Consider the following 12,128-nt stretch of genomic DNA (forward strand, 5'->3'; position numbering starts at 1 on the left):
GTAAAATGGGGACTAAGACTGTGAGCCCCCCGTGGGACAACCTGATTACCTTGTAACCTCCCCAGCGCTTAGAACAGTGCTTTAACATAGTAAGCGCTTAATAAATGCCATCATTATTGTTATTATTATTAAGTTACAGTGCCTGCAGGATGAGCCCAGCAGCCACGGCTTCAGGCTCCCTACTGATCTCAGAATGACTCTGAACTCTTTCTAGACTTGGTTTCCCCTGGAACTCAGGTTTGCTCTGGATGGGGCAGGTAGAGAGGGATGGGAAGGGAGGCTGGCTTTGGCAGCACTGAGCAGAATCAATCAATCAGTGTTATTTATTGAGCACTTGTGTTCAGGACACTGTACTAAGCACTTCATTCGGTTGTATTTATTGAGCACATTTTGTGGGCAAAGCACTACAGTAAGCACTTGGGAGAGTATAATACAACAAAACAGCCATATCCCCTGCCCACAACAAGCTCACAGTCTAGAGGGGGAGACAGACAATAATATGAATAAATAAATAAATACAGATATATACATAATGTGCTGTGGGGCTGGGAGGGAGGATGAATGAAGGGAGCAAGTCAGGGCATTGCAGAAGGGAGTGGGAGAAGAGGAGAGGAGGGTTTAGTCAGGGAAGGTTTCTTGGAGGAGATGTGCCTTCAATAAGATGTGCTTTGAAGTAGGGGAGAATGATTATCCGCCGGAAATGAGGAGGGAGGGCGTTCCAGGCCAGAGGCAGGATGTGGGTGAGAAGTCGGCGGTGAGATAGATGAGACTGAGGTACGGTGAGAAGGTTGGCATTAGAGGAACGAAGTTGCCGTCTGGATCATATTAGGAGAGTACAATATAACAGAGATGGTAGACACGGTCCCTGCCCACAGAATCGTGGCACGCTGGACCTGGTGGAGGCTCGGTGTCCCTTCCTGAAATTAGAATGCGTCCCGGATGGAGATGTCTGTAGTCACGACCCCATCCTTGGCCGAGGGAGGCCCGGACTCCACCGAGCCTGCCAGCTGGGAGGGAGTTGACTGTGTGGGACATGACCGGCTGTGGAGCCCCTACCTGCAGCCCTGGTTCAGGCTTGGGAACCACGGTGTGGGAAGCAGCGTGGCTCAGTGGAAAAGAGCACGGCCTTTGGAGTCAGAGGTCATGGGTTCATATGCCGGCTCCGCCAATTGTCAGCTGTGTGACTTTGGGCAAGCCGCTTGGCTTCTCTGGGCCTCAGTTCCCTCATCTGTAAAAAGGGGAATAAGACTGTGAGCCCCTTGTGGGACAACCTGATCACCATGTAACCTCCCCAGTGCTTACAACGGTGCTTTGCACAGAGTAAGCGCTTAATAAATGCCATTATTATTATTATTCCTTGATCTTACACGCACGCACACACACACACACACACACACACACACACATACACACTCAGCTGCTTGCCCTGACTTGCTTCTTACTCACCCCCGCCAAACAGGTCCATTCTCATCCCCAGCTTGGTAGCTCAGGCTCCTGTTCCAGGGGCCCTCATCTCCTCCTGAGACAGGGAGTCGTTTGCGTTGACTTCAGCCTGGGCTGTGGGGGTTGTGGCGTTGGCCTCGGCCTGGGCTGTGAGGGTTGTGGTGTTGGTTTCGGCCTGGGCAGTGGAAGTTGTGGCGTAGACCTCGGCCTGGGCTCTGGGGGTTGTGGCGTTGGCCTCGGCCAGGGCTCTGTGGTGGCAAGTCTGTTAATTCTCCCTAGTGATTAGTACTTCCCAAGCGCTTAGTACAGTGCTCTGCACACAGTAAGCACTCAATAAATACGATTGAATGAATGAATCCCCCAGCCCTACCTCCTTCCCCTCCCCACAGCACCCGTATATATGTTTGTATGTATTTATTTCTCTATTTATTTATTTTATTTGTACATATTTATTCTATTTATTTTCGTTTGTTAATATGGTTTGTTTTGTTGTCTGTCTCCCCCTTCTAGACTGTGAGCCCGCTAGTGGGTAGGGACCATCTCTAGATGTGGCCAACTTGAACTTCCCAAGCGCTTAGTCCAGTGCTCTGCACACAGTAAGCGCTCAATAAATACGATTGATGATGATGATGATGTGGCCAACTTGTACTTCCCAAGCGCTTAGTCCAGTGCTCTGCACACAGTAAGCGCTCAATAAATATGATTGAATGAACTGAATGAATGAATGAATTAGTAGAGTGGTTGAGGTGCTGTTGGCACACGATTGGTCGATTGATTGACCGATTGATTAAAATTTCACATTTAAGTCCTGGCTCTCCGGGGGGAGATCAGAAAGTCACCCCTCTACTCCAGCCCTGGCGCCCATCTCTGGTCAAATGGGCCAGCCATCCCTTGAGCAGATTTTCCCTTGCAGTGTGACAGAGTGGATAAAGCAAAGGCCTGGGAATGAGAAGGACCTGGGTTCTAATCCCCCACTCTGCCACTTGTCTGCTGTATAATGTTGGGCAAGTCGCTTAACTTTTTTTTTTAAATGGTATTTGTTAAGCACTTACTATGTGCAAAGCACTCTTCTAAGCGCGTCTCTGGGCCTCAGTCTCCTCATCTGTAGTCATTCATTCATTCATTACAGGGAAGCAGCATGGCTTAGTGGAAAGAGCCCGGGCTTGGTTCATTCATTCGTTCATTCAATCGTATGTATTGAGCGCTTACTGTGTGCAGAGCACTGTACTAAGCGCTTGGGAAGGACAAGTTGGCAACATCTAGAGATGGCCCCTACCCAACAGCGGGCTCACAGTTTAGAAGGGGGAGACAAACAACAAAACATATTAACAAAATAAAATAAATAGAATAAATATGTACAAGTAAAATAGAGTAATACATATGTACAAACATATATACATATATACAGGTGCTGTGGGGAGGGGGAAGAAGGTAAGGTGGGGGGGGATGGGGAGGGGGAGGAGGGGGTTCTAATCCCACCTCCGCCACTTTTCGGCTGTGTGACCTCGGGCAAGTCATTTCACTTCTCTGGGCCTCAGTTCCCTCATCTGTAAAATGGGGATTAAGACTGTGAGCCCCACGTGGGACAACCTGATCACCTTGTATCTTCCCCAGCACTTAGAACAGTGCTTGGCACATAGTAAGCGCTTAACAGATCCCAATATTCTCATTCTTCATTCAGTCGTATTTATTGAGCACTTACTGTGTGCAAGGCACTGTACTAATCACTTGGAAAGTACAATTCAGCAGTAGAGACGATCCCTACCCACACCGGGCTTACAGTCTAGAAGAATGGGAATTAAAACTGTGAGCCCCATGTGGGGCAGGGACTCTGTCCAACCTGATTAGCTGTATCTACCCCAGTGCTTAGTACAGTCCCTGGCATATAGTAAGCACCTAAACACTATTTAAAAAAAAAAGATGGTAGGGCCTCCCGTGTTCAGGGGAACTGGCTTCTCTACTACTGTCTAATGTGCCTGCCTCCTGGAGGTGATGGACATCCCAAGCGCTTAGTACAGTGCTCTGCACACAGTAAGCACTCAATAAATACGATTGATTGATTGATTGATTGATTGACTTAGCTCATTTTCCTCCTTGTTTCCACTGCTATTCCCCTTGGAGTCCCCACAACGCTGGGTTGGAAGTCAGTCAAGGGGAAGGGTTTCTTCTTGTCAAAGCCATCCAGCTTTGGCCTAGGCCTGCCCAGCCTCATTGCCTCCTCTTCGTGGTGCCTGTCCAAGCTTTTCCCTGAAAGCCTGTTGACCATCTTTCCAACCTCCTTTTAGCCTATTTATCCCAACTTGCTGGTGTCCCGTACCCTCGCTGCAATCTTTAATTTTTTTATGGCTTTTGTTAAGTGCTACCACGTACCAGGCCCTGTACTAAGTGCCGGGATAGATTTCAGGTGGGACACAGGGGCCGTCCCACCTGGGGCTCACAGTAGTAATCCCTATTTTACAGATGAGGAAACTGAGGCACAGAGAAGTGAAAGGAGCAGACAAGAGGCAGAGCCGGAATTAGAACCCTGAGCCTTCTAATTCTCAGGCCCGTGCTCTATCCGTTAGGTTAGTTTGCTTCCCAGTCTTCCTTAAGATCGGTCCCCCTGCCCCTTCGCCCAGAAATGGTATTTGACCCAGGCCGATAATTGGTTTTCTTAGACTCCAGCCGGACCGAATCAAGCTGTCCTGTGGAAGAGCACAATCCCTGCCATGTCTCCAGGAACAGAGACTGGCATCTGCGTGTGCCCTGCTTTCTCCGAACGAGGGGCTGCCTGCCCACCACGGCCAGAGGAGAGGCTCCCCTCCCTTCCCCCATCCCCAGCTCCGGGCAGGCTGCGTTTCTATGATCAATCAATCAATCAATCGTATTTATTGAGCGCTTACTGTGTGCAGAGCACTGTACTAAGCGCTTGGGAAGTACAAGTCGGCAACATAATGATGAGAGGGGCGGCTTCCTCACCACATCCTCTTTCCACTTTCTCTAACTTCCTCCACCCTCAACTGCAAGTTCCACAGATGAGATTTCCCCATCTCACAGAGGGGCACACTGGTGGGGGGCAGAGCAGGAAAGGGTGGAGGAAGTGGTGGGGAGGAAAGGGAGGGTTAATAATAATAATAATAATAATAATAATGGCATTTATTAAGCGCTTACTATGTGCACTGTTCTAAGCACTGGGGAGGTTACAAGGTGATCAGGTTGTCCCTCGGGGGGTTCACAGTCTTAATCCCCATTTTACAGATGAGGGAACTGAGGCCCAGAGAAGTGAAGTGACTTGCCCAAAGTCACACAGCTGACAGTTGGCGGAGCCGGGGTTTGAACCCATGACCCCTGACTCCAAAGCCCGGGCTCTTTCCGCTGAGCCACGCCGCTTCTCTAAAATGATGGTATTTGTTAAGCTCTTAACAAATCCCAGCCCCATCCTATTCTGCATCTCAAAATAATAATAATAATGATGATAATGATTGTAGTATTTGTTCAGTCCTCATTATGTGCCAAGAACTGTGCTGAGCACAGCAGTAGACAGGACGGACACAGTCTCTGTCCCACATGGAGCTACCAGGCCTCCCCAATCTTTCTCCTTGTCTGAAGGACAACTTAGTTCAATCATTCATTCATTCTATTGTATTTATTGAGCGCTTACTGTATGCAGAGCACTGTACTAAGCGCTTGGGAAGTACAAGTCGGCAACATATAGGGACAGTCCCTACCCAACAGTGGGCTCACAGTTTAGAAGGGGGAGACAGACAACAAAACAAAGCATATTAACAAAATAAAATACATGGAATAGTAAATATGTACAAGTAAAATGAATAGAGTAATAAATATGTACAGACAAATCTATCTATCTATCTATCTATCTATCTATATATATATATATATATATATATATATATGCTGTGGGGAGGGGAAGGAGGTAAGGCCAGGGGGGATGAGGGGGGACAGTTTTGTTCTCTGTCTCCCCCTTTTCGACTGTGAGCCCACTGTTGGGTAGGGACTGTCTCTATATGTTGCCAACTTGTACTTCCCAAGCGCTTAGTACAGTGCTTTGCACACAGTAAGCGCTCAATAAATATGATTGATTGATTGATTGATAGGAAGGAGGTGATCAGGTGATAGTGATCAGTCAATCACTGATCACTAAGACCACATGGACAAGAAGGCCTACAGTGGTTTCCCATTTCCCATGATCGGCTTTGAGGCGCTCCCCTATCTTTCCTCATTTTACGCAGAACGTTTTTTCCCACATTCTTACCTAGATCACTCTCTTCATTCCTGCCAAATTTCACCTTCTAACTGGACCTCATAATAATTGTGATACTTGTTAAGTGCTTACTAATGTGCCAATATGTGCCAGGGTGGATACAAGCAAATGGGGTTGGACACAGTGGAGCTCACAGTCTTCTTCCCCCGTCTACAGATGAGATGCCAGTCGGGCCACCCCCACCGGCTCTAGAGTCTAGTCTCTAATGAGGCTTAATGGATACAGCACAGGCCTGGGAATCAGAAGGTCATGGGTTCTAATCCTGTCCCTGCCACTTGTCTGCTGTGTGATCTTGGGCAAGTCACTTCATTTCTCTGAGCTTCCGTTACCTCATCTGTAAAATGGGGATTAAGAGTGTGTGCCCTACATGGGACAGGGACTGTTTCCAGCCTTACTACCTTATATCTACCCCAGCATTTAGAACAGTGCTTGGCACATTAATTAATGATGGCATTTGTTAAGCGCTTACTATGTGCAAAGCACTGTTCTAAGCGCTGGGGGGGATACAGTGTGATCAAGTTTTCCCACGGGGGGCTCACAAGCTTATCAAGCACCATGATTGTTATTATTATTATTAGACTATAAGCTGATTGTGGGCAGGGAATGTGTATGATTATTGTTATACCATACTTTCCCAAGCACTTAGTAGAGTGCTTTGCATACAGTAAGCGCTTATCAAGCACCATGATTGTTATTATTATTATTAGACTTAAGCTCATTGTGGGCAGGGAGTGTGTATGATTATTGTTATACCATACTTTCCCAAGCACTTAGTAGAGTGCTCTGCATACAGTAAGTGCTTATGAAGCACCATGATTGTTATTATTATTATTAGACTTAAGCTCAATGTGGGCAGGGAATGTATATGATTATTGTTATACCATACTTTCCCAAGCGCTTAGTAGAGTGCTCTGCATACAGTAAGCGCTCCGTAAATAATAATAATAGTAATGATGGCATTTATTAAGCGCTTACTATGTGCAAGGCACTGTTCAAAGCGCTGGGGAGGTTACAAGGCAATCAGGTTGTCCCACAGGGGGCTCACAGTCTTAATCCCCATTTTTACAGATGAAGTAATTGAGGCACAGAGAAGTGAAGTGACTTGCCCAAAGTCACACAGCTGATAATTGGCAGAGCAGGGATTTGAACCCATGACCTCTCACTCGAAAGCCCGGGCTCTTTCCACTGAGCCACGCTGCTTCTCTCCGTACGATTCATACGATTGAATGAATGAATGAACAGGCTGCCTTTGGCCCTTTGGTCAGTGGAAAGATTGCACGGGGGAGGATGATATTTCCCCAGGAAGGAGCACGGGAGCGGTGGAAAGAACCGGACATTATTCCATTCTGAACCGAAGCAGGATTCCTTAGAGCCCTGAGCCGCCTCACCTTCTGCCCTCCTGAAAGCCCAGGTCCAAGGGCAGCTTAGGGGTTGTTATCTCCCCCCCTGAGCTGAATTGAGTCTGGATTTTCCTGGGACAGGAGAGGAGACCACGTGGACGAACGTCAGCTTCCCATGCGTGTTTTCCACACTGAATAGCTCCAGCTGGGCTCAACTAGGGCAAAGGGAAACCCACACCTTCCCTCTGGAGGCTAGAGAAGCAGAATGGCTTAGAGGAAAAAGCACGGGCCTGGGAGCTGGATTCATTCATTCAACAGTATTTATTGAGCGCTGAGTACTGTACTAAGCGCTTGGGAAGTACAAGTCGGCAACATACGGAGACGGTCCCTACCCAACAACGGGCTCAGTCTAGAAGGGGGAGACAGACAACAAAACATAACATGCGGACAGGTTTCAAGTCATCAGAACAAATAGAATTAAAGCTAGATGCACATCATTAACAAAATAAATAGAATAGTGAATATGGACACGTAAAATAAGTAGAGTAATAAATCTGCCCAAATATATATACAGGTGCTGTGGGGAGGGGAAGGAGGTAGGGTGGGGGGGATGGGGAGGAGGAGAGGATAAAGGGGGCTCAGTGTGGGAAGGCCTCCTGGAGGAGGTGAGCTCTCAGGAGGGCTTTGAAGGGAGGAAGAGAGCTTGGTGGATGTGTGGAGGGAGGGCATTCCAGGCCAGGGGGAGGACGTGGGCCGGGGGTCGACGGCGGGACAGGCGAGAACGAGGTACGGTGAGGAGGTTAGCGGCAGAGAAGTGGAGGGAGTGGGCTGGATTTGTTAGTCACAGATGATCTGGGTTCTAATCCCGGCTCTGCCACCTGCCTGCTCCGTAACTTTGGACAAGTCAGTCAACTTCTCTGGACCTCAGGTTCCTCGTCGGTTAAATGGCCATTAAATACCTGTTCTCCTGCCCCCAGGTTTCCACTACCCCACAGGCCCTTGGGCCAGTCTTCAGAGTTCCATCAATGTTGCCAACTTTTACTTCCCAAGCGCTTAGTACAGTGCTCTGCACACAGTAAGGGCTCAATAAATACGATTGATTGATTGATTGATCAATAGTAATAATAATGATGGTATTCGGTAAGCACTTACTATGTGCCAGACGCCGTACTAAGCACTGGGGTGGATACAAGCAAATCAGGTTGGACACAGTCCCTGTCCCATGTGGGGCTCACATTCTCAATCCCCATTATATAGATGAGGTCACTGAGGCACGGAGAAATGAAGGGTCACAAAGCAGCCAAGTGACAGAGCCAGGATTAGAACCCATGACCTTCTGACTCCCAAGCCCCTGGTCTATCCACTAAGCCACGCTGCTTCCTGTCTCGATCAGTTAATCGACCAGTATTCTTAAGCGCTTACTCTACACAGGGTGTTGTACTGAGCACTTGAGAGAATACAGTAGAATTAGTAGATGCAATCGCTGCCCTCGAGGAGCTTCCAATCTTGTTCAAGTTGTCTGGTTGAGGTCAGGGAGAAGCACACTCAGCGTAAAGCAGCGTGGCTCAGGGGAAAGAGCCCGGGCTTGGGAGCCAGAGGTCATGGGTTCTAATCAATGTCAATCAATCATATTTATTGAGCGCTTACTGTGTGCAGAGCACTGTACTAAGCGCTTGGGAAGTACAGTTGGACGCGCGGTTCTGCCACTTGTCAGCTGTGTCTTTGGGCAAGTCACTTCACTTCTCTGGGCCTCAGTTCCCTCATCTGTAAAATGGGGATGAAGAGTGTGAGCCCCACGTGGGACAACCTGATCACCTACTATCCCCTCCTCCAGTGCTTAGAACAGTGCTTGGCACATAGTAAGCGCTTAACAAATGCCATCATTATTATTATCATTACACTCAGCCGGATCAGAGGGCCCACCTGAGCACGGAGTCTCAGAGCCTGAAATCCACCTCTGACTGGGTGGAACCAAACGGTTTCCAACAAATCTAAATAAAGGCGAAAGCTACTCTTTGCCAGGCTCCCACGGATGGAAAATGACGCAAGGAACCGTTGAGCCGGAAACACGTGGATTGGGGATTTGTTTGGAAAACAAGCAGTGAGTTGACTCCATGAACACCTAGCCTTCTCGGGCGGTGGTTTTTCCTGTCCGCGCTGATGCTCGGGACACCGGAGGGACCAAGTCTGCGTCTGCGTGGATTAAGACGGGGCTATGTACTGGTCGCCCCATTCTCTGCCTGGGAGCTGAGGGTCGGATTGGGCTCGAGGCGAGTAGTGAGTAGTAAGACTGTGAGTCCCATGGGGGACAGGGGATGTGTCCAATTTGCTAGTATCCACCCCAGGGCTTAGTACAGTGCCTGGCACATACTAAGTGCTTAACAAACACCACAACTATTATTATTATTAGCAGTCTCTGGGCCCCTGACTTTCAGACTTGGGTTTTTTTTTTAATGGTATTTACGCAGTTATTATGGGTCACGCATTGTTCAAAGCACTGATGTGGGTGCAAGTTAATGGTGTCGGACACAGTCCCTGTCCCACAAGGGGCTCGCAACCTAAGTAGGAGGGAGGAGGATTTAATCCTCATTTTCCGTGCGAGGAAACCGAGGCCCAGAGAAGTTAAGTAACTTGCCGGAGGTCACACAGTTGGCAAGTGGCAGAGAAGGAATTCCCAGGCCTGGGCTCTTTCTAGTGGGTCAACCTGCTTCTAGACTGTAAATTCACCGTGGGCGGGGATTATGTTTATTGTTATATCATCCTCTCCCGAGCGCTTAGTACAGTGCTCTACACACAGTAAGCGCTCAGTAAAGACGATTGAATGAATGAATGCTTTGAGTTCCCAAGGCACCTCCCTCACCTCCTCTCCGTGCCTGTTGCCCCGACTCGCTCGTGGGCTTTTTGTCTACTTGCTCCCTATGGAAACCAGAGAGAAACTAAGCGGCTTTGACCCGAAGCTTTTCCAGTTCTCTGGGGAAGAGCTTTGAGGGCCTCAGGCTCAGCACACCGTGCCAACCCTTCGGTCTTTTCCCCTCCTACTCCTGGCCCCAAATTAAGGGCGGCCTGCTCTGAGCTCATGCCAACAAGGAGTAGGGCGGAACTGCCATGGGTGCCCAGGGGGCAAACAGCTGGCACTGACTGAAGTTGAGTTCCAGCCTCCAATTTCAGGTTGGCACACTGGCTCCCTGCCGCTTCTTTCCTCTCTCCCCACCTCATTCATTCATTCAGTCATATTTATTGAGCGCTTACTGTGTGCCTAGCACTGTACTAAGCACTTGGGAAGTACAAGTTGGCAACATACAGCGACGGTCCCTACCCAACAGTGGGCTGATATTGAGAGAAGGCGATCTCCTCTAGAGATATTGCTGGGAAGGATGAAGCAGCGTGGCTCAGTGGAAAGAGCACGGGCTTTGGAGTCAGAGGTCATGGGTTCGAATCCAGACTCCACCACATGTCTGCTGTGTGATCTTGGGAAAGTCACTTAACTTCTCTGGGCCTCAGTTACCTCATCTGTAAAATGGGGATTAAGACTGTGAGCCCCACGTGGGACAACCTGATCACCCTGTATCCTCCCCAGCGCTTAGAACAGTGCTTTGCACATAGTAAGCGCTTAACAAATGCCTATTATTATTATTATTAAGAGTTGAAGAGGGGACCAGAGGGGTGAGGGACTCGGGGGGGACCCCCCTTCCCGCCCCCATCAATGCAAGTCCCTCTGGCTCCTTCTAGACTGTGAGCCCGCTATTGGGTCGGGACCGTCTCTATAAGTTACCAACTTGTACTTCCCAAGCGCTTAGTATAGTGCTCTGCACACAGTAAGCGCTCAATAAATACGATTGAATGAATGTATATACATTTGTAGACTGTGAACCTGCTTATTGGGTCGGGACCGTCTCTATATGTTACCAACTTGTACTTCCCAAGTGCTTAGTACAGTGCTCTGCACCCAGTAAGCGCTCAATAAATCTCTATATGTTGCCAACTTGTACTTCCCAAGCGCTTAGTACAGTGCTCTGCACACAGTAAGCGCTCAATAAATCTCTATATGTTGCCAACTTGTACTTCCCAAGCGCTTAGTACAGTGCTTTGCACACAGAAAGCGCTCAATAAATACGATTGATTGATTGAATACGACTGAATGAATGAATGGCTTCGCCAATAGACTCCCAGGCTGAAGAAGGGTGCTGACATTCATTCATTCATTCAATCGTATTTATTGAGCTGTAACTCACTGGAACTAAGCGCTTGAGTAAGCGCCCAATAAATACGATTGAATGAATGAATGAATGTATATATGTTTGTAGACTGTGAGCCCGCTGTTGGGTAGGGACCGTCTCTATATGTTGCCAACTTGTACTTCCCAAGCGCTTAGTACAGAGCTCTGCACACAGTAAGCGCTCAATAAATACGATTGATTGAATGAATGAATGAATACCCTGCAGACCCGTGTGCAGAAGTCCTTGATGCTGGTGGCTTGGGAGAGGAGCTATAAATGGAGGAATTAAGTGAGCGAGTTATAAAAAGAGTCCAGTCAGGAGCCGGACAAGCGGGGAGGGAGAAGGGCAGACAATGAGGACAGCGTGACCCACTCTGGTGGGCCTGTTCCTCACTGTTAGTCAGTGAGTGGTATTGACTGAGCGCTTACTGTGTGCAGAGCACTGTGCTAAGTGCTTGGAAGAGTACACTATATCAGTAGAACAGATATAGTCCCTGCCCACAACAAGCTTACAGTCTAGAGCCTCGTTCTCGCCCGTCCCGCCGTCAACCCCCGGCTCACGTCATCCCCCTGGCCCGGAATGCCCTCCCTCCGCACATCCGCCAAGCTCGCTCTCTTCCTCCCTTCAATCAATCAATTGTATTTATTGAGCGCTTACTGTGTGCAGAGCACTGTACTAAGTGCTTTTGAAGTACAAGTCAGCAACACATAGAGACAGTCCCTACCCAACAACAGGCTTCAAGGCCCTACTGAGAGCTCACCTCCTCCAGGAGGCCTTCCCACACTGAGCCCCCTCCTTCCTCTCCCCCGCCTTACCTCCTTCCCCTCCCCACAGCACCTGGATATATGTTTGTATGTATTTATTACT

This window comes from Tachyglossus aculeatus, chromosome X1 (assembly GCF_015852505.1).
Source record: "Tachyglossus aculeatus isolate mTacAcu1 chromosome X1, mTacAcu1.pri, whole genome shotgun sequence".
NCBI classification, from domain to species: Eukaryota; Metazoa; Chordata; class Mammalia; order Monotremata; family Tachyglossidae; genus Tachyglossus; species Tachyglossus aculeatus.